The 21,610-nt window shown below is 44.7% G+C and overlaps 1 protein-coding gene across 3 annotated transcripts in view; it reads right to left on the bottom strand.

Moving 5' to 3' along the window:
• The window catches only part of FYN (FYN proto-oncogene, Src family tyrosine kinase), a 222,732-nt gene that overhangs the window by 150,576 nt on the left and 50,546 nt on the right, over positions 1 to 21,610 (bottom strand). Inside the window, exon 1 of one of the 3 annotated variants that reach the window (XM_002714925.5) lies at positions 13,743 to 13,865. The exons of the other annotated variants lie outside the window; for them this stretch is intronic. The gene's annotated coding sequence lies outside the window, so the exon portion shown is untranslated. Of the gene's footprint in view, positions 1 to 13,742; positions 13,866 to 21,610 lie in introns of those variants that run through there. 3 annotated transcript variants of the gene reach the window in all.

Raw genomic sequence — 21,610 nt, 5'->3', positions numbered from 1 at the left:
TATTTGTAACAAGGGAAATGATTTAAGCTTTAACTGTGCCTACTCAGAACCTATTCCAAGAGTGACTGATTGTATTCTTTGAAATATATATGATTTTTCCAATTAGGTTTTACCTCCAGTGTAGCAGACAAATGCCTAATGTGGTTTCAGGTAGCCTGAAACAAACAGGCTGAGGCCATAGGTCTACCCCATCTTTAAACTTCTACACAACCAATGTTTGTTCCACTAAACTTACAAAATGCTCAGGAGGCGCTGTGTTTGATTGACGTTTTCTACTTTATGGTCATTTTCAGTGGGTCTCTAATGAGTGGCTTCTGTATTTGCTCAAATATTGGTTTTGTTCTGCAGTGACTGGCAGTAGGTTAGGCCAAACCCAGGAGTGGGTGAATCAATGCAGGTCTCTCCCATGAATGGCAAGAACCCAATTATTTGAGCCATCATCAGTGTCCCCCGCCCTCAAAAAAAAAAAGGGTCTACATTGGCAGGGAGCTGGAGCCAGGTGTAAGAGTCAGGTCTTGAACTCAGGCACCCTAATTAATCGCAAGGCTGAACACCTCCCCCATGTGTGATCTTCTCACTGGCCTAAGTGAAGGAAGCTGTGTGCCCAGTTCTCTGGCTTCTCCGTGAGGCACATCCAGGCAAAGAGAACACTGCTTGCTACTATGGATATCCCAGGCAGTTGCCGAGGTGGTACTACACAACATGCAAATCACAATATTCCCTTCCCAGTACTTCCCAAGCTTTCTCACACATGAACATCTCAGATGCTGGCACAGCCCTGACCGCTCTAACACCTGCTGCTCTCCCTCTTCATCAGAGGGGTTCAGCCTTGGGCTTGGGGTCTTCTGCAGGCAATGGCGTCTCTTATTTGTACTTACTGATTTTAATGATTGTCAACAATTTAGACCATGTGCGACCTGTCTTGTAGTTACAATGGTCATCATCAAGTTCCTTTTGAAAATAAAATAGTTTAGTAGAAAAAATCACATTGTTAGGGAAAATATAGGTGGGGACTCCTAAAAGGTCATGAGGACATGGAATTAAAGGAAAACGCCCACTGTCCATGAACATAGTTGAAGTAATACAGGTGGTATAAGTAATACAGGTGGCACAGAGACAGGGCAACACTCATAAAGGTGCTATACAAATGACTCAAGTTTGGGAAACATTGATGTAATGCCAAGTATCCCTCACGCATCAGAGACACTGAGGTTTCAATTCTAATTGCCATTAAACAGGCAATAATGACTAATTTTATTGCCTTATAAAGAGAATTCTTTCATTGAAGGCAGTAGCTCTTCTGGTCAGAGAGTTGCAGCTCAAAGGGAGTAATACTTTAGTAAATCTGCTTTGTAATCTGAATCCTGTCTTATTCATAACATAAGCGAGATGCCTGTGATGACGATGACGCATTAGGGCTTGGAGATTTACACTAAGAGTAGCATGAGAGTACACGAGTGTGGATGACGGGGCAGGAGGAAGATGAGCAAAAGGCGGCTCTCCTTGTCCAGGAGCACGGGCTCGCCACGGGGCCTGGCTGGCAGCAGCCTGTGAAAGGTAAAACCTCTGATCCACCCAAGTCCTTCTTTGCAAGAATCCCAGGGCTGTCCAGGCAGAATTAAATTACAAAAGCAATCTGTCATGCTTCGGGACTCCTTGGGATGTTGGTCAGGTAACAATGCTGCAGATTCTGCTGCACTGATCCGGGCAAACACTTTCAGCAGCCACCTCCTCTGTGATCTGTAAATCTCTCAGCCCTGTTTCCTACCAACTCAACACCGGAACCCCAAGTTCTAACCTCTTGAAAACTTCACATTTGTGTTCCTTTCAAGTTAAGACCCGAGAAAGCACTAAACCATTCAACCAACCAACGCGTGGTGCCTTTCTTCTTTTTGCAAACCTGAGTGTGAAGCGAGAGCTCAGGTACACTCACACCTACACTGCTCCTCACAACCCCACCCCTAAACCTACCCTGTGAGCAGAGGTGGAAACGAATGCTGTCAGACCCACTAGAAGATGAGTTGGTTTTATTTTGTTCTTGAAGATTTATTTACTTATTTATTTGAAAGGCACAGCTAGAGAGAGAGAGGGAGACACAGAGGGAAAGAGAGAGAAATCTTCCATCCACTGATTCACTCCCCAAATGGCTACAATGGCCAGGGCTACCTACACCAGGCCAAAACCGGGAGCCTGGAACTCCACTGTTTTCCATGTGGGTGGCAGTGGCCCAAGCATTAGGGCCATCTTCCAATGCTCTCCCAGGTGCATCAGCAGGGTGCTGGATCTGAAGTGGAGCACCATGGACTCCAACCAGTGCTCTGACATGGCACTGCAGGTGGCACCTTAACCCTCTGTACCACTCAGTGGGTTTGAAACCATGTGTTCTGTATCCTGAACCCTTACTGATGCTTTTGCTTTGATAAACCTCACACATCAGTGGCCCTCACAATGGAGAAGGGGCTCCTATGTACCCCTGTTTATTTGTTTTAAAAACATTTCTACAATGCATCCATTGTTGTCTATCCACTATACAACTGCAAAATACACTGGCAAGCGACTGCTCCTCCATGCATATAAGTGTGTTTACCAAAGATTCACTGGAGTTGCTTGGCAGCGGGGACAGCCCTTACCCAGCACCAGCTGATGTATGTTGCAAACTGGGCTGTCCTCAGCCTTCTGCCCTCGTGGAACATACTAGTCAGTAGTCGTTAATTTCAGGAGCTCAGTTTTAGTCACGCAAGACAGAGGAGTGTTTTTCATGCTGTGTGATTTCATTTTGGAATTCCTTTAGATTTACTAAGTTGCTAGAATCAGAGGAAGTAAACAGACTTCAATTTTACTGAAGGCATAAAGGGTAGTTTCAAAAGGCAAGTTTTTTTTTTTTAAGATTTATTTATTTATTTTAAAGTCAGAGTTACACAAAGAGGGAAGGAGAGGCAGAGAGAGAGAGAGGGAGAGAGAGAGAGAGAGAGGTCTTCCATCCAATGGTTCACTCCCCAACTGACCGCAACAGGAGCTTTTTCCGGGTCTCCCATGTGGGTGCAGGGGCCCAAAGACTTGGGCCATCCTCTACTGCTTTCCCAGGCCCCAGCAGAGAGCTGGATTGGAAGAGGAGCAGCTGGGCCTTGAACTGGCGCCCATTTGGGATGTCAGCACTGGAAGTGGCAGACCAAACTGTTACGCCACAGCGCCGGACCCAAAAGGCAAGGTTTTAAACATGAAGTAGTAGCAGCTGATTTGGGGGCATGTTTTGTAGCATAGTGTTTAGACTTGTAAGTGAAAATAGTGCAAATACTGGGCAATATGGGTCAAACTGCCTCTGTGGTCCTGATTCTAACAGAATCCAGTTTCACATGGAGATTTGCAGTGAAGACAAAGGGCAGAATATGGTTTTGTTTCATTGTCTCTCAAAGCACATCTGTAATATGCTTCTTTTTGGTGACTTCCCTCTTCTTGTCTCCTTCCCTGGAAATCTGTTTTGCTCAGTATGGCAGGTTATGGGACCATAGTTTGTCTGACCATATCTGATTGGATAGAGATGAACAACTGACTTAAGGGCAGCTTATCCCTAGGCGTAGCTTAAAAAGATAAGTCAAGTCAATGAGATTGCTTCGTCAGGAATTTGGAGTTAGAACAGAGAAGTTGTTACTAGTAGGCTACATACAGATTGCTAAATTGGTAGATTTGAGACTTGGGTGCTGTAGGCTCCATTTTGGGCCAAGAACAAGCATCAAAGTTTGGATAGAGAGACAAGGAAACACAGAGACTACAGTCTAAGCAAAGAGAGTGGGCTCAGTTGCTAATGATTATCTGACTCCCTCCCAATTTCCTATTCTGCAGGATAACAACAAACTCTCCCTACCTCAAGTAGCTTTAATGGATCCCTGTTCTTGCAACTGAAAACAAGACAGTGACCCGCAGAGGTTCTACAGGCTGACCCCAGTACTAACAATGATCGCAAGAATGTCCATATGATAGGAACTTATTTAATAGAACACTGAGTAAAAACAACAAAAAGAGAAGACTCACAAGCCTTATGGATGACAAAATCAACACTTGAAGGACATGAACATTTGGAAGAAAAACCAAGACGGTGTTGTTTGTTAGAGTCACGTGTAAAGTCTTACTTGCATGAGGCCAGAATAAGGGCAAGTCTGGGAAACCAGGGGAGAATATCCCACTGTGCTGTGTCCTGGTTGTACCACATCAGGAGCTGGGATTCCCAAGCTTGCTCTGTCCACGTAGAAACACCATTGTGAGACATAAGTGAAGAAATGTAAGTAGTAAGAACTGCAGAGCTTCATAAAAATATTGCATTTATTACTCTTTTGTGGTCAAGAAAACTCCCACGTGAAGTCACCTGAATGGGTGCTTTAAAACTCTTTGCAATTCCAGGACCCAGCAATGCTCTACTGAAAACAACATCTGAGGAGATGGAAATGCTAACCCATTATGATCATCACACATTGAGTGTGTGTGTCCAATGATCACACCCACACCATACATATGTGCCTTTAAAATAACACTTTGACTTCCCTAATGGAAAAAATACAAAAGACAGGAAAAGACATTCTGGTTGAAATTCCTTAAAAACAAAAAAAAAAAAAAAGTAGGGGAGGGGTGATAAGCAGAAATGGCTGGACTACGGCTCCACAAAGTCTTTTGCCCTGCCCCCTCCCCAACAGTTTGGGTAGAAAACGTTTCTGAATTGCTACTCTTTTCAATATAACAACTGTCCACCCAAGGAGAAGATTAGAGAAGGAAGAAGAGCACACATGTAATTCCTTGGGGACTGGTGGCTGGTATTTGCTCTCTTGGATGGCACAAAATCTCAGAGTGTAAAAACCGCTGGCTCTCCAGGTATTACAGGTGACCAGGAAACTCCAGCACAAAGAAGAAACCTCTATCTCAGCCCATAAGGACATGTCCTGGGACCCACTGCACCCCAGGACCCCGGGTTAGCTTGTGGACAGTGTGGGGCTGAATGTGGCCCAAGGGCAGGCAGCCTCTTAGAGCGCCTTATACAACCCTGGGTGGGAAGTAGGGCAGGCTTAGAGCTAACCGGTTTAAGTGCAAAACATAGGGCAGCTGTTACCAGCACCGTACCTAAGTGAGTGAGGGGCTCTTGGGAGAACAGGACTGGGACCGGCAGGAGCAGAGGGTGCCAGGCCTCTGGGAGGAGGCAGAGCAGATGGTGACACTTCAGGGGAGTGTAGCAGAAATGCCCAGGGCAAAACCCGGACACTCCTCCATCTAAATGGATGTGTTAATGGCTCCCATGGAGTGGGCATCAGGGGGCTGAGCACATATGCCTTGTCTACTGTACTGGTTGTAAATAACCCTGTGCTTGTTGCGGCCATCTGTTTGCTGTGCACTTTGTGGTACTGTGTGAAGGAGGAAAAAAAAAAAACCTGTTTGGGGATAAATGACTAGAAATACTTCGGTTGTATATTTAGAAACCAAATATGCTTATGCAGACAAATTATTACACTGCCTTTAAAGGGGATAATTAAATCAGAAGTGCTCTGTTTTTAGAAGAGGGGAGGGTGGCACAGGAGGCCAGACAGCTTCCCAAAGGGTAAAGAGCAGGTCAGGGGTGCAGAATGAGGCCAGAGACAAGGCTCCTACCGCGGGAGTAAATCAACCTTGCGTTAGTCACCCCTCACCCATCTCAACTGCCAAGTCTTCATTTACAAACGAGAGATGGGTCACTCACCCTCCTCGGAGCAGCATTTTGAGAATTAACGAATGTCTAAAATGTAAAGCTCCTTAGATAAAAGACATTATACACATGGGAACTATCTTTATGGGGAGGGTCATGCCCTCTATAAAGAGTCAAGCACACCTGAGCCAGGATTGCTGCCCTCAAACACACAGTGCAATTGCTCACTCGCTGTTTTTAGTTCTTCAAAAACTATTTAGGTAATTCATTCATTAAACAATGATTGGATGCATACTTACGACGCTGTTTCCTTCTAACTTTAGTCAGAAGTGAGCGCCTACCAAGTGCAGCTGTACTGTACAATCATGGGTTTAGTGTGTTGTAAGTTAATTTGCAAAATACAAACTTGGATTTGTGTTTGCAAAGTGAAATAATCGGTATGCTTCCTCTTCTAGATTTGTGGACACCTACAGCTTAGCGATTTCAAAGAGGTCAGAGAGCTCCCCCACCCAACCCAACCCAGATGGATTTTTCCTAAGCTGTAACAAAGCACCACGTTGAGAGAGATGCTAACAGACACTTCCAGAGAAATCCCTAACTTCAGGAAACATCAAACATAGCAAAAGAACTCCAGTTGATGAAGCACAACCTTGAAAGATCATACTGAATTAGCCTCATTTATAAGCTGTCTCATCTAGATGGAATCCGCAGGAATAATGTAGGTCAAATCCTGATAGAATGAATTCCTAGGGTTGCTCATACACTTATGGTCTTGACCTGTGATTCTATCAGAGTTTGCCGGGAGGAGAGCAGCAACAGTGACTATAGTGGTTAGGAGCCAGCACTTGGGCTTCTGAAAGACCTCCATGCTGTAACGAGTAATGAAGTTATAAAAGCAGTCGCTTTCTCTCTCTACGCCTCCATTTTGTCACCTCCAGGATTTCTAAGAGGTACCAGTGAAACAGTAAAGGTCTCAGCACGTGGAAGCACTCAGGGAGTGTGTGGGAACAGAATTTGCATGGGTGCCAGAGTGTCATCAAAGAGCTGCTACCTGAAATTTGAAAGTGGGTTGAGGATGTGGGGGGAGCACCTGCTACTTCTAAGTTCCCATGGCTCTGCACCCTTTCCAGACAAAAGGCATGGAGGCACCAAGATAGTGGAGGGGCATGCCTCTTCCTCCCACTCTGGGCTGAAGTAGGGCGTACAGGCCTGTCTGGAGGCAGAGCCAGCAGCCTGGACCCCTCATCATGTCCCATCGTGGGAGGGCCCCACTGTCATCCCGATTTATTTATTTATTTATTTATAAACTTTTATTTAATGAATATAAATTTCCAAAGTACACCTTATGGATTACAATGGCTCCCCCCCCATAACTTCCCTCCCACCCGCAACCCTTCCCTTTCCCTCTCCCTCCCCACTTCCATTCAATCAAGATTCATTTTCAATTCTCTTTATATACAGAAGATCAGTTTAGCATATATTAAGTAAAGATTTCAACAGTTTGCACCCACATAGAAACACAAAGTGAAAAATACTGTTTGAGTACTAATTATAGCATTAAATCACAATGTACAGCACATTAAGGACAGAGATCCTACATGAGGAGTAAGTGCACAGTGACTCCTGTTGTTGACTTAACAAATTGACACTCTTGTTTATGGCATCAGTAATCACCCTAGGCTCTTGTCATGAGTTGCCAAGGCTATGGAAGCCTTTTGAGTTCACCAACTCTGATCATATTTAGACAAGGTCATAGTCAAAGTGGAAGTTCTCTCCTCCCTTCAGAGAAAGGTACCTCCTTCTTTGATGACCTGTTCTTTTCACTGGGATGTCACTCGCGGAGATCTTTCATTTAGGTTGTTTTTGTTTGTTTGTTTGTTTGTTTTTGCCAGAGTGTTTTGGCTTTCCATACCTGTAATACTCTCATGGGCTTTTCAGCCAGATCTGCGTGCCTTAAGGGCTGATTCTGTGGCCAGAGTGTCATCCCGATTTATGCTAACTCTGCAGAGAGTAAGGACAGTGTTGGCTCTGGAGGAGTTGAAAGGCGGGCAGGGCACTTCCACACTGTTCTTATTAAAAACAGGTCTAGATGGTGACAAGGAAACAACAGGAGAACAACTGGGAAAATGTGTAGAAGTGGCTTTGACTTTATGAATTAAGTTTTGATTTTGGAGGCAAAAAGGGGAACAGCAGTAGTAAAGTGATAAAACCAATTCCAGGGGCCTGGAGCTGTGGCATAGTGGGTAAAGCTGCCGCCTGCAGTGCTGGTTCAGGTTTTGTTGCTCCTCTTTCGACCCAGCTCCCTGCTGTGGCCTGGGAAAGCACAGAAGACGGCCCAAGTCCTTGGGCCCCTGCACCAGTGCGGGAGACATGGAGGAAGCTCCTTTGGATCGGTAAGCTCTGGCAGTCATGGCCAATTGGAGAGTGAACCAGCGGATGGAAGACTCTCTCTCTCTCTCTGCCTCTCCTCTCTGCATAACTCTGACTTTCAAATAAATAAATAAATCTTAAAAAAAAAAAAAAGACCGATTCCATTGAAGAGGTCTCAGATTCTCACCAAAAACCAAACTGAGAACCTGGAGGATAAGGATTTTTTTCATTGTGAGCTTTTGGAATTTCCTTAGGAAAAGGATAAAGAAATAACTAAATAACTGAATTTCATACAGGCAAATGTCAACCTTCCCTTTTCATTAAAGATTGAAAATAATTAAGACTATGAAAAGGAAAATGTACGTAAAAATTTTATACACATATGTATGCCAAACTAAATGCAGAAAATATAAAACTAAATTATATATTTCACTCAGTGGTGGGAATCTTTTCAAGTATTAATGCCAAGCAGAACAAACATTTTTAAAATATTTACTTGGTCTGAGCCTTCCAAACAACTCTTGTTCTATATTAAAAAAAATGGAAAATAGCAGTAAAATAAGGACTGTGCTTTTTCAATAAAATGGACTCATGGAAGTTCTACTGTGTAGGCCGTAGGACCAGAAGCTAGGATTTGAGTGCTCATCACCCAAGCACGAGTGTAGAGCATATCTGAGTTCTCTACTTGCAGAAAATCCAAGATGTAACTCCTGGACGTTTCCAACACGCAAGGCAGGCAAACAGATGAATTCACAGGTCTGCATGTGCATGCTTTGAAAAGATTTTCCAGTAGGCCTCTCTGAAGGATTGGCTCCCCTTAAGAGGAATTTAATAAACAAACAATGGCCCGCCTCATGCAATCCAGCTCAGTCACACTGGATGAGACCTAGAAAGCTGAGAAAGATTCAGAGTACTCTCTTCGGTGAGTGCAAGATCACCTCCATGTGGTCCGGGAAGTGGAAGCAGCATGAACTGGCTACATCCCCAAGTCTCCTGCAGGTTGTAAACTATTTAAATCTCTTCCCAAATAACAGAGAAAACTGTCACGTTATTTCTGATTGCATAATAAGCAGCAGTTTGCACAATGAATTAACATGAACTGAAATGTTTATAATTTTCATGGTCCAAAATGCCTTTTCAATTACATGTAATCTTTATCCTAATAAAAAAAATCTATTGCAAATAAATACCAGCACAATCAAAATTCTTGGTTAAGCCCGTATAAAAAAATACATTTGAGTGATCACTCCCTTGCATTGTTGAATGATGGAATATACACATTTGTTAAGATTCAAAATGTCATATACAGTTCTAGTATAGTTCCACTTTTGTAATATGTTTATCTAGAGACAAAAGAACTAGAGTAAAATACCCCAAAGACTAGAGACACTGTTTATCTTGGAGTGGTGGAATTTTAGTGAAAGGATCACATCCTTTTCTGAATACCCCTAAACTAGCTAAGATTTCCTACAACAATGTTTTATACATGTATGTTTTAATTTATTTGAGCATGCAAGAAAGAGAGCGAGAGCGAGAGCGCAAGAGAGCTCTCAAATGCCTATAACGGCCCTGGGCTGGGCCAGAGGCCGAAGCTGGGAGCCAGGAACTTAATCCAGGTCACCTAAGTGGGCATCAGGGACCCAGTCATTTGGGCCATCACTGCTGCCCTTGCCCCCTGGGGTCTGCATTAGCAGGAAGGAAAGGAGCTGGGAGGCAAGCCCTGGCATTCCAATAGGTAAGAGACATCTCACCTGCTAGGTCAGACACTTGCCCCCAAATACAACACTGTATTAAGTGTCAGGCAATGAGTAACATACTTTATCTCACAGAATCCTCAGCTTTGCAAGGTGGGTGTCATCATTATTCCTGCAGAGGTGGAAGCAGAGATCAAGGCAACTGACACTTGAGGGGTAGGAATGGGAAGTCAGGCATGTCCACGAGTAATCATTCTGTCCCTGCTGAATTTCACTTGTGGCCAGAAAAAATAAACAACACGTACAACACCTAGCAAATTTTTATAAATGTAAGTACCACATAGCCCAGTGATAAACTAAATGAAAACAATGTACTTCCAGGCATTTATGTTTAAGGTTCTAATTAAGTACTCCTTAAGTGTCTTTATGATATTTTTATATTTTCAAAAACATGGCATCTCTTTGAAGACAAAAAGAAATTGAAGTTGTATAAATTTAAGCAAACACTAAATTCAAGAAAGTATACCTTACCCAAGAAACATTAATTACTAATTACTAGATTTAAATCTTTAATAGTTCTAAGATGCTAAAACCAACTAAATTTAAGTCATTAAGAACATTTGTGTGATATCCTTTGTGAAGATTCAGTCACCTGTAAAAGAAAATCGCTCACTGATTCTAACCTGATCTTTCAGTAAAAAAAAAAAAAGAAAAAAAAAAGTTCCCTTCTAAAAGGGATCAAATTAACACAAAGAAAGTGGTACTCCACAGACCATAGAAAACATACTTCCTTAGTGATGCAAAGTTCTATTCCACACACACCACAAAGCAAAGAAATATAAAACAGTGGACAATCACTTTTCACCTATCATATCTGCAAAGATAACAAAATGAAAAACATTACTACCATATGGGTATTGAAAACTGGCACCATTTTACACTGTTGGTAGAGAATGGGTAGGAAATAAATACAGATCAAACTTCAAAATGTGCAACCCCAGAGACCAGCCAATTCTCCTGGGAACTTATCCTAAGTAGGAAATTAAATAAGTATGCAAAGACATATGTTGCAGTGTTAATGTTCAATGCACTGTTACTTATAACAGAAAAATCAGCAATAACCTAAATATTCATTGACAGAACTTTGCCGTGTATTCCTAAATTTAGCATAGTGTCTAGTACATGGTAAGACTAAATATAAATATTTGGTGATTGAATGATTTCACAAATAAATTGATTATAGTTATATAATTGTATTTTATCCAGGCATTAAAATTTTCTATGTAAAATTATATCCAACATAGAAAGGAGTCCATAGCACTTTACTAAGTGATCAAAATAGGGTACAGACTAGCCTAGCCTATGTAATACAATCCCAGTTACATAAAATCATATGCAGGTTTGAATAACTTCCAGCTTTTTTTTTTATACTTTTCTGCACTGTTTGGATTTTTTAAAAACAGCAACCACCTATTTCCCATTTGGTTGGGGCAATTTCTGTTCTTTAAGATTTTATCCCTCTCTCGCAAGCTATGGAGGATGATAACACTATTAAATAACAGACAACCTTCAGAGGATAAAATTTAAGGCAATTTCTTTTTCCTTGGTTTTTCAGACACTGTCATTCTAGAAGTTCTCTTTTTATGTTAAGCTACTCCAAAAAAAACAAACAAACAAAAAACAAACAAACAAAAAAAAAAAAAACAAAAAAAAAACACCTCCACACAGAGTAAGCACAAGGCACATCTTCCTCAAAACAGTTGTAATAGATGTCTGGAAGCTCGCACACTGAAGAGAGAACCTCACTGTCCATAACCCTGAACCTGGCCTTGTTAACTTTCTGGCTGAACCTCAGAGCCCAAGGATGCTCTCCTGGGCTCTGTCTGCATCCAAGTGCATTCACCACCAACGGACTCCATCTGTCAGCTCCCCACACAAAGACCCCAAGTCATCTGGCAACAAAGCACTGTTTTTCTTGAATGCTGGATTGAGTTTAAATGTAGACAGCTTGTATTAATAACTAATGGTTTCTGGTAATTTTTGTTTTCAATCCAGGAGAAAATACAAGCACTCCCTGATAAACAAATGACAAAGTGCATCTCTTTGGATTCCAAAAGGAGCAGTGTGAACCCTCCACTGGGGCACTGTCTGCTCACGACAGTGCCGGGCTGCAATTCTGGCCAGCCTCTGAAAGCAGGAGTCAGAGCCAACAAATGCTGTGTCGATGCACATGTGCCCTGAAGAATCAGCCAACTGTGCGAATGGCACAGAGAACACAAATGACCTGATGACTGACAAGCCTCCTCTTCTGGATCCCAACTGTCTGAATTTATTGAAATTTGCTGAAATGTAGCTCATGCCATGCCAATGCATGGGTTTCACCAAGCCAAGATTAAGCTGTATGTTTTCCCCCAGACAATCTTGCACAGAGACAGCGAGATGGAGAGCTGAAAGAAATAGAGGTGGACAGCTAGAAGAAAGCATACATGTCTACGGCAGTTCCCTCTGTACAATTTCTGGATGCAAAGACAACCCAGATGGTTGCTGAGGATGGTAGCAATGTACACCCAGTATGCAAAACACTGAGTACCTCAGGCATGATGGCTGGCTTGAGATGATCAAGTGGACTGTGAACTTAACATTGCAAAGATTCACTGAAAATAAAGGCACCTTATATGACGACAACCCTCTCTGCATGAGCTCTGAGTTCTGTGTTTTCCATGGCAGTGAGCGTCTGTAATCACGCTTGTTGATGGAGGTGTCATTCATTTTTTAAGATGCCTGGGCTGCTTGCTGCCCACGGGTCCCCTGAGACAGGACCCCAGACCATGCCCACCTTGGAGCACAGGCTCATCCTTGGTGACAGGGACCTGATCTTTCGCTGTACTGCTGCTGACTAGCTCTCTCCACTGCTGCTGGGATGTGCCTCCTCTACCCAGAGTTGTCTGCGTCTGAGCCACAACTATTTCCTGAGGGATGTAAAACTCAGCAAATGGAAACAAACAACACGGAGCATGAGCTCATGCTGTCACGCTGCTGCTGCTCCAGATTCGTGGCATCGTGGCAGCGCCCTGATTTACAAGTATCGCTTGACCCTCACTTTTTCCTTTCGGTTACTTCTACTCGGCTACTTCGGTCGCCCAACTACACCCACCCACCTCCCACCCCAGCCTCTCTGGTTCTCCGGCTCACCTGGCTACAAGAACTCTTGCAAAGTTCACCAGAAACCCCTTAGCACACTGTCCTTGGCGCCTGGGGAACTGACATTCAGCACTGCCAGGGGCTCCCCTCCAGCTGTGGCAAAGCTTGATCATCTCTTACCAGACTGCCCCTCCCCAGTCCCCAGCTCGGGCGGAGGCCCAGGGACTCGGGGTGATCCCCTAAATCCCTCAACACCCAGGCAGGCTGCCAGCAACAATCCTGGAGATTGTCTTCCAAATGGCTCGTAGGTTTCATCAAGCTTTAGCGCAGGTCAAATAAAAGGAACATTTCCAAAGCAGTCTGTAAACTATGGGACCTCAATGACCACAAGACAGCAGCACGGGCACAGCATTTTATTTCTGTTTCCTGTCAAAGTCATTCAAACTTTCCTTCCCACACTTAAATCCTTCTGTGATCTGTACTTGACTTTCAGTCTCCAACTAGACTGTGGGTTACTGTTTCATGACAGTCCTCAAACCAAGCACTCTGTCCTCTCTTAAAAGCATGGCACTTGATTCACTTTCCCCAAAACCCTGGTCCCTACTCATTAAGGTTCCCTTAACCCCCTAGGCAGAATTTTAATTAGCTTTACAGACATGTGCACTGCAGAGGTCTTCATGCAGTTTCCATTTTTCTGTTTTGTTATAATCCATTTTGTGTTTGTTCATTTCGCAAGTCTGCGCAAACAGGGCTCATGTCTTGAAAAGGACTCTCAGTAGACAACTGATTTCAGCTAACTACTGATTATAGATTAGTCCCACCTCCCTCACTTAAAAAAAAAAAGACAAAATCTGCAAATATCACCGCACACTCACCCTTGGTGTCTCCTCCAGAGGACCTGGTCGTGACAGAGTTATTGAGAGTAGTCACAAGTCTCATTTCAGCTCAGGAGTGAGATGCTCATCCACCCCTGACAAAAACAGCTTAAGGATAAAATTCTAAACTCCCACAAACCCAGGAACATTACACAACTGTGACACAAGCTTGGGTGACATCCCATGGCTCTCATATGATAGATGTTTTCATTGGGTTCTCTTTAAATCAGGGCTATTAAGAGCAGCATGATTCTGGAAAAGAACCCTCAGCAACAGGGCTCATATTGTATGTGACAAGGCTCACTTACTCAACCTACTAAAGAGATGGCATAGAATAGAAATAGATGGAATAGAAAGGCAATTCTGTTCCTACAACCAGTATGCATTTATATTCCCTTTAAAGATAAATGATACTTTCATAAAGAATGAATTGCCTACAAAATACTATCTGCCTTGGCAAGATGCCAAAATTCACATTCATTTAAAATACACAAAACAAAAACCACCAGTCACCAATACTCTCCCAATCAAAACAACTGGTCTACAGAATTCTTTTTTTGAATAGCAGGATGATCTCAATGAGGAAAGCAAAATTAATATATTACTATTAGGAAATGACCTGAGAAATGGATTAACTATACTTAATAATAATTACACTAATATGTTTACCATAGAGCTTAGGATATTTAAGTTTGAATCAAATTATGACATAATTCAATATAAATTAGAATGATCTGAGTGGGGAAAAATATCAACATTCTACCTATTCCCTCACTGAATGTACTGATAGGTGCTTTTATAGGCAAGGGGATATGAAAAGACACTCTCCCTACCAGTTTCAAGTCTTAGAAAAAATAGACACATAATCATAAAAAGCAACAACATGATAAATATCTTAATTATTCAAAACTCTGTGCTGGGAAATGGTCAGCTTTAAGTAGCTGGAAGACCATAAAACGGGTGAAGTAGAGATCTGTTTTTTAGGACCAAAGTCATCTCCATTTTAATAAACCAGATTCCATGGAAAGGGGTCAGGGGAGAATGATGGTTAACTCTGGGAAGGGGAGTGGGAGAGAAGATGGTAAAGAAAAAAAAAAAAGACTTTTTATTGTACATACCTCTGTATTGCCTGGACTTTTAAAATAATCTATATGTTCACATAATACTTGAAATAATCATGATCGAAGCAGACGGCAGAGGACTAGGCAGCAAAGACTGAGAGATGAGCTGGAAGCAGAAGGGAATCCAAAAGGGGGCAGAGTCCTAGAAGCTAGGGGAGGGCCATGTTCAGACGGAGTGCTGGTCAACCCCCCCCAACCTCCGCGCCCCCACACGTAACCCTGGAGGGCAGTCAGAGAGAAGAGGAAGTGGGGGCTCAAGAAAGGACTTGCTCTACGGGACAACTCAGTGCTTTCAGTGGAAGGGCAGCTACAATAAGACTGCAGCAGGGTGATGGATGCGAAGGAACGAGCAGCAAGGTGCGAACCACAGGACAGGTAACACACACGAGTGAGGGGAGGGGAAACAAGCAGAATTAGGCTGTCCACTCTGTCTCTTTCATGTTGCCAAATAGGAACAGAAAAATACTTGTCCATTTTATAAGATTCTGGGTGCAAATGTGATAACGAATGGCAGTCCCTACTGTGGCCATGGGCTACAGGTGTGTGGACATATAAAGGATGGGTGAGGGTCCAGAAACCACTCCTGGGTGCAGCCACCATGTGCTCCAGCCCCAGCAATGGCTGCCCAGAGGTGGTGCTTGCCCAGTGTCACCAGACTATCCTGTCGCTAAAGAGGGCCACAAATCTAGATTCCAGAAAAATGCAAAATATTCTGAGTTCCAAATGCTGGTTCTGATTTTTTTTTTTTTTTAAATGTTGCACAGGTACAATGCTGGCCACCTCCAGCTCTGAGCTCTACTGTGTTTGGCATTAAGAGGACATGGACTCATATTTCCATACTTGCCCACCCCCCTTTAAAAAAAAAAAAAGTGAGATGAGAGCTTTTCACATGTTGCTACGCTAAAGACCAAGGATGATTTTGCAGGCCTTACAGGCCTCTGATTCTTGGCCAAGGCAACTGTGGGTGGACCTCGAAATTCAGTACATCTACCGCAGGCTAATTTTTAAGCCGCTCATTTTGTATGGCTCATGGATGATGTCGTCAATGTCCAAATGGCCCTTGGCAGAGAGAAGTTTCTCCACCCCTGAAAGGGATTAAAAACCACTCCCCCTTCCTTATTTTTCAAATGTCCTCTTTCTGTTTGCCTTTAGAGGCCAGGAGCTCAGGTGCTGTGCCACCACCTCCTGTGGGAGGCTCACAGGGGCAGCCCTCAGCCACTGGTCGCAAGTGTGGCTGGGAAGCACATGTTCTCTGGTCAAAAGAAAAACAGGAGGGAGGACGAAAAATTCTTGCAGAAAACCTATACACCTCTGATTTTTATCAAAATTCCTCAGAAAATAACTTCCCATTTGCAGCTTGCTTATATTACAATGGCACGCCCAGCAGTTTCGTTAGAATGCTATTTTTAATCAATCTGTCACATCACCATGCCTCCGGAACTGAAAGCAGGAAGTACATAAAGTCATTCCCATCGGATGGGGAAAATGGTCTGAACAGCACCACATCGCTGCAAAGGAAAAGTATCTGCTGTTGATACTGTCCTGTGAGTGCATGGTCTTGGAGAAAAAAAAAAAAAAAAAGAAATCCTCATGACAAACCCTGGAAAACTGAAAGACATCTACTGCAAGATGTGAAGAATGCATCTGGTAATGACTCATCAGTGATAATCATATTATTGGGTGGGCCAGGGCCACAGGATCTACCCTAAGCTCATTTCCCTTTGTCTGGCCTTCCTGATTTATCAAGGAGGCAATTTGGATAATGGTAAATGTTAGTGCTTCTCCTTCCAAGTGATTGTCATCCTGAGGCTACAAACCCTGCATCAGGCTTGCGGCAAGGGGACTGGGGGGAAATCCCTCCTCCACTGGGGGGAAATCCCTCTCTGCTCAGGTTAAACCGCCCCAGAGAACAGAGAGCCGCACTGCACCTGCTTAATGCTGGGCGGGCGGATGGGCGGGCGATGCCTGAGAGTTCCCTACGTGCTGTCTCTGTCTGCTGCATGTTTCTCTGGCATGTGGCCTTTGTCTTCCACTCACGAACGGTTCTGCTGGAGTGAATCCTCCTCCACCCCTCCCTGCCCAATCGAACACTAGCTGTGGGTCAGCGTGGTGCCAGGTAGTGACAATGCATTCCTGCACCCTCACTTCTAAGGTTCTTGTTTGTCTCAAGTTCAGATGCTCACACAGTGAACCAATGTGGCTGTCAGAGAGCATCTTTATTTCACACCGGCAACAAAGGAATCGCTCGAAGCTCCCAGGCTTCCCGAAAGCTCCTGAGCCTCTGCTCTGTTGCAGCCATGACCTTAGCACCGGGTTGGTTGTGACATCTGCTACAGGACAGAGAGAGTCAACGGCAGTCCCGAGAGCTTGCTGTCACCTCAACAGGTGAAAGGAGAGTGGCCCAGACAGGACAAAGATTTCACCCCATGCCTCCTTTGACCATGTAGTTGCCACGCTGTCAAGATCTTTGCTGAACACAGATTAAAACAACAACAGCAAAAACCTTAAATTTTAATTTGAGAGACAGAGAGTGAGCTCCCATCTGCTGGTTAACTCCCTAAATGCCTGCAACAGGCCCAACCGGGGGCCAAAGCTGAGAGCTAAGAACTCCATCCAGGTCTCCCATGTGAGTAGCAGGGACCCAGTTACTTGAGCAATCACTTGCTGCCTCCTAGGCAGTAAGAGCTCAGGTCAGGAGCCAGAGGTGGGTATCAAGCCCAGCACTCCCACTGTGAGATGTAGGCATCTTTTTTTTTTTTTTTTTTTTTTTTTGACAGGCAGAGTGGACAGTGAGAGACAGAGAGACAGAGAAAAAGGTCTTCCTTTTGCCGTTGGTTCACCCCCCAGTGGCCAGCGCGCTGTGGCTGGCGCACCGCGCTGATCGGAAGCCAGAAGCCAGGTGCCTCTCCCGGTCTCCCACGCGGGTGCAGGGCCCAAGGACTTGGGCCATCCTCCACTGCACTCCCTGGCCACGGCAGAGAGCTGGACTGGAAGAGGGGCAACCGGGACAGAATCCGGCGCCCCGACCAGGACTAGCCTGGCTGGAAGAGGGGCAACCGGGACAGAATCCGACGCCCTGACCGGGACTAGAACCCGGTGTGCCGGTGCCGCAGGCGGAGGATTAGCCTATTGAGCCGTGGCGCCGGCCTGAGATGTAGGCTGCACACCCACCCCTGAAAACAGATTTAACTGTCTCGAAACAAACCGCGAAGAGCTAGTCTTACAATTTGGCAAGTGATATCACATGGAGCCATCACAGAGGAGAAAGAGCACGATGTTTCCAACTCGGCAGACCTGGACTCAAATCCTAGCATCCTCTCCACCACATAATTCCAGGCAAGTTACCAACCTTCTCTGTTTTCAGTAAAATGAAGATTTCAATACCTGGCACACAGGAGTTCTGTGTGCATGACGTCCTATGAGGTAAGACAGCGCAATGCCCAGCACAGCGCAGCATCAGCAGTGGTGAGAAGGAAAGGACCTTCAACAGCATGTGTTCCCAGGCTGGCTCCTCCCAGCTGCTGGCGTGAATTCTGGCTTTGCCTTCAAGGTTCTTGCCTTTGCCTACCCTGCTGGCCTGTTTGGGGACATTTTGTGATGCGAAATCAGGAGGCCACGGGGAAGCAGGGGCCATGGTCAGGTTAGTTGGTGGCGAGAAGAAAGCTGGAGGGAGACAGGGGTTGTAGAGAAGGAGTGCTGTGGATTCTACATCCCTGCTTGGGTAGTGAGAAATACAAGTACGATGTGCAATTCTGGAATTATCACCAGGTTGTATGTCTTTGCCTGTAACATTGTGTGGGGCTGGATACACAGGGTTACACTGAGTACTGTAACTGTCTTATTACTATTTAATTACAGAAGGTGGGAGTGGCAGTAGTCCACAAGCAATAGGGAAGGGGAAGTGAGAACAACTGAGCTTCCGGTCTCATGGTAAAAAGGAACGACGGGCGGCGCTGGGGCGGGTGATGGATGGTCAGAGGGTTGGGCGCCAGGCCCAGTACCCACACTGGCTTCACTGATTCTGGTGAGTCATTGGCATTTCTGCCTTTCAGTGTCTTCCCCTGTAAAATGGCAAGATGGGAGGGTTATGCTACTGTGGCACGCTGGTCAGCCTTTGAAAAGTTGGCTTGGAGGAATGCCAGCAGCTGGGTCCTCCTGACGCTCACTCCTACTGCCTCTGAAGCAGAAATAGGTGTGTGTGTGCATGCACACACATCTAGATATGTGTATATATACATGAACACACACCCACAAATTCTAGAGCTACCCCTGTACAAACCACTGAATCATTCAAATAGAAAGTCTCCAAAAGGATCATCCAGTCAACCCCTCCATACCCAAGACTAGAACACCCCGACTCTAAAAAAACAGATTTCTTTTTTTTTTTTTAACTTTTATTTAATGAATATAAATTTCCAAAGTACGAATTATGGATTACAATGGCTTCCCCCCCATACCGTCCCTCCCACCCACAACCCTCCCCTTTCCCACTCCCTCTCCCCTTCCATTGACATCAAGATTCATTTTCGATTATCTTAATATACAGAAGATCAGCTTAGTATACATTAAGTAAGGATTTCAACAGTTTGCTCCCACACAGAAACATAAAGTGAAAAATAATAGATGATTTTTTTAAATGATGATGAAATCAGATCAGACCTATTGTCATGTTTAATCCCAGTGAGAGTCAAGTTGGGAGTTGATAGTTTCTTTTTTTTTTTTTAAAAAAAACAGATTTCTTTTGCTAAACCTCTCCAAAGGCAAGGTTTACAGTCTCCTCTCCATTAATAATGTACTTGATATTCTAACAGCTCTTGTGAGAAAGTTCCTTTTTGCTACATTTCAAAAATGGCACTCCTATTGGCCTTCACAATCCTCCTTCCCAACTCATGTGTTTTCGTGTGGGACAGTCCAGCTTGTCACCACTACATAATTTACTTCTGTATTAGTGGTCACTGCTTATTTTCACATCTCTTTCCCTCAACTAAAATAAGCACTTTGTTCATCCATCCAAATACTGGGAACAGTGTCCAGGTCATATAAGGTATGCAATAAAGATACAAAATTAGAAGTTGGATTCTTTTATGTTCAATTTTTATATTATCTATATATCTGAAGGAAGCGAGAAAGAGTACCCAAGCATTCTCAAACCCACTGGTTCACTTCCCAGATGCCCACAACAAGGCCAAGTGGAAGCCAGGGTCTGGGAATACAAGGCAGCTTCCTACTTGGGTGGCAGGGAGCTGATAACTTGAGCCATCACCGCTGCCTCCCAGCGTCTGCATTGGTTGGAAGCTGGAATCCAGAGTAGGAGCCAGGAATTAAAGTGAGGCGCTCTGAAGCGGGATGCAGGCATCTTAGCCACTAGGTTAAATGCCCACTCCTGCGTTCAGTGCTTGATAAAATCGTAAATCTACAGAGCTGGGTGGGCCCTTCCAAGGGGACTTTTCGAGATTAGAAAACGGACGCTCCACAAGGAGAGGAGGCTCTCCGGAGATCATCTGTGGGGTTTCCTGAGACCTTACCAGTCAGTGCTCTTTCCACATTGGTGCTCCCACTCAGAACTGCAGTCAGGGGAGACAGCCAGCACAGGTGGGCACAGGGGGGAGGTGGCTAGTGACAGAGGCCAAAGCTGAACTCATTTAGAGCGTGAGTCAGAGACAATGAGCTCTAACACTTATTTACTGCACAGTGAAGCCTAGTACAGTAATCACAGTTTACACAGCAGTAGTAGCTTTCATCTTGGGATCTCAGAGGGCTTATGAAATTTTCACTCCGCCATGTGGGGTACCATTATCTGCTCTCGCGGCGTAAGGTAAGCAGCTGGGTGCCCTAGCTGCGAGGTTGGTTCAAAGCCTCCGTGAGGCTCCCGGTCCTCTCCAGTTTTTCTTATCCTGACCAACATTGCAAATAGCTTAGCAAAGCTGCAACAGAGTGACATCTCTGGTAGGCTTTCTTTTAGGTGTCCCCAAAGCCACACAGGCGTAGGCCCATTTTTGAGGCAGTGTGCAGAGAAACCACAGTGGACGCTCAGGGTGTTCCCTCATGTCATACATCCTTTGGGTCACCAATCACTGGGACTGAGCTAGCCCACAAGAAAGGCCAACTGCAGTGACATTGGAGAGCCACAGCAGCTTTTGGGGGTAGAAGTGTTTTTTCCCTCAGTTTACTGTCTTTGCCCTGGAACCTCTTTCCATCTGTGGAGGACAAATGAAACGACCCACACAATCATGGTGCTTACGCTCAGCCCTCACTTATTTAAGAACCACATTAAGGTCCAATTGGATTGAGTCCACACAACAAGTCCCACAGAGGAGCTCACTCGGATTTGGACTTGGGGGTGTTCTTCCTTTCTTGGGGAGATGGTGGATTCTGAAACCAAGTGCTTCTCATCACCAAGCTGTGCCCAGCCTCTGACAGCACAGAGCAGGCGGGCTCGCCAAGAGGCCAGTCTGACTAGCACAGCCCCAGATGACGCCTGGCAGCCTCCATACGGCTCCTACAGCCAAGTCTGCAGTGTGGGTTCCTAGTGGAGGAATTCCCGGTGCAGCTGACTGCATACCTGGTGAGCTTCCTTCTCCTGCAGCTCCTGGGATTGTGATGCTGACCTGGCCCTTGAGACCAGGAGCCTTGAGACCAAACTCCTCGGGGGGCATCCTGAGCATTGTGGTCCCTTGGAATAGGTGGAGATCCTTACTGAGCTCAGCATTTCCCAAAGTGTATTCTGGGAAACCCTTGCTCTGCGGG

This window comes from Oryctolagus cuniculus, chromosome 5 (assembly GCF_964237555.1).
Source record: "Oryctolagus cuniculus chromosome 5, mOryCun1.1, whole genome shotgun sequence".
Lineage (NCBI taxonomy): Eukaryota > Metazoa > Chordata > Mammalia > Lagomorpha > Leporidae > Oryctolagus > Oryctolagus cuniculus.
This window is presented reverse-complemented; position numbering and strand designations above follow the sequence as displayed.